This window comes from Penaeus monodon, chromosome 22 (genome assembly GCF_015228065.2).
Source record: "Penaeus monodon isolate SGIC_2016 chromosome 22, NSTDA_Pmon_1, whole genome shotgun sequence".
Taxonomy (NCBI): Eukaryota; Metazoa; Arthropoda; class Malacostraca; order Decapoda; family Penaeidae; genus Penaeus; species Penaeus monodon.
Genome location: NC_051407.1, coordinates 21,219,534 through 21,220,413, shown reverse-complemented (window position 1 = coordinate 21,220,413; position 880 = coordinate 21,219,534). Strand labels below are relative to the sequence as shown.

At 42.6% G+C, this 880-nt stretch overlaps 1 protein-coding gene across 1 annotated transcript in view; it reads right to left on the bottom strand.

Moving 5' to 3' along the window:
- The window catches only part of LOC119586982 (RNA binding protein fox-1 homolog 3-like), a gene marked incomplete at both ends in the record, with an annotated part of 26,339 nt that overhangs the window by 9,218 nt on the left and 16,241 nt on the right, over window positions 1-880 (bottom strand).

Sequence of the window (880 nt, the reverse complement as noted above, 5' to 3'; positions counted from 1 at the left end):
CCCTGAACACACTCAGCATTAAAACAGAAAAAATATATATAAATAATCATGCCAAATGCTTTTACTTCTGTTGTAACTAACTCTAATACAAGTAATGAGTCTCTAATATCAAACTGCAGCAGTAGGAGGGAGTCAGAAGTGAAGAGTCCAACTCCTAGGTCCCTGGCTTACTTGAGCAACCCAAAGGCACACCCTACTCACACTGCTACACAGCCAGCTGGCCTGTCTCTTACTGTCACAACCCTACTTCTGTTATGGCACTAGTCTGTCTCCTTTGCCACACAGCTTTTGGGATATAACAACAATTACAGAACCAGCTAGTTATACACCAGAAACACATTAAGACATCTCCTCACATCATATACATCTCTGGACTAACTTAACACCAGCACTTCTACCTTTATGCCCTCTATAGGTCACAAAGGTATAGTGTGAGAAGATGACCTGTATTGTTTCTAGCAACTAATACTTGAAGAGGAGGAGAGTATGAGAGACAGAGTCAGGTTGGGGCTACACAACACCCCCTCAGACAACACGCAGTCACATGCATCTTGGCTTAGTCCCACAGATCCAAAAGAAATTGACAGACTAATATGCTGGTCTTATTTTGCTTTAAACTTAAAAAGCTAATGGAATGTCAACAAACTTAAGCTCCTTTTATCTTCAAAGTCTTTACATATTCAGTCAAACAATTCCTGGCTGGTGATTGGCGGGCTCTGCAGTGCTACAACTTTGACCCTATATCTGTGGTTACCAACAGGGCAAAAGGAAGCCAAGAGGAGCTGACAAGTCATCTGCTCTACAAGACTATTAACAGGGACTGATGCATCCACAGCAGGCAGGGCCAAAGTATGACTCTGCTACACCATGTAGAGGCCAA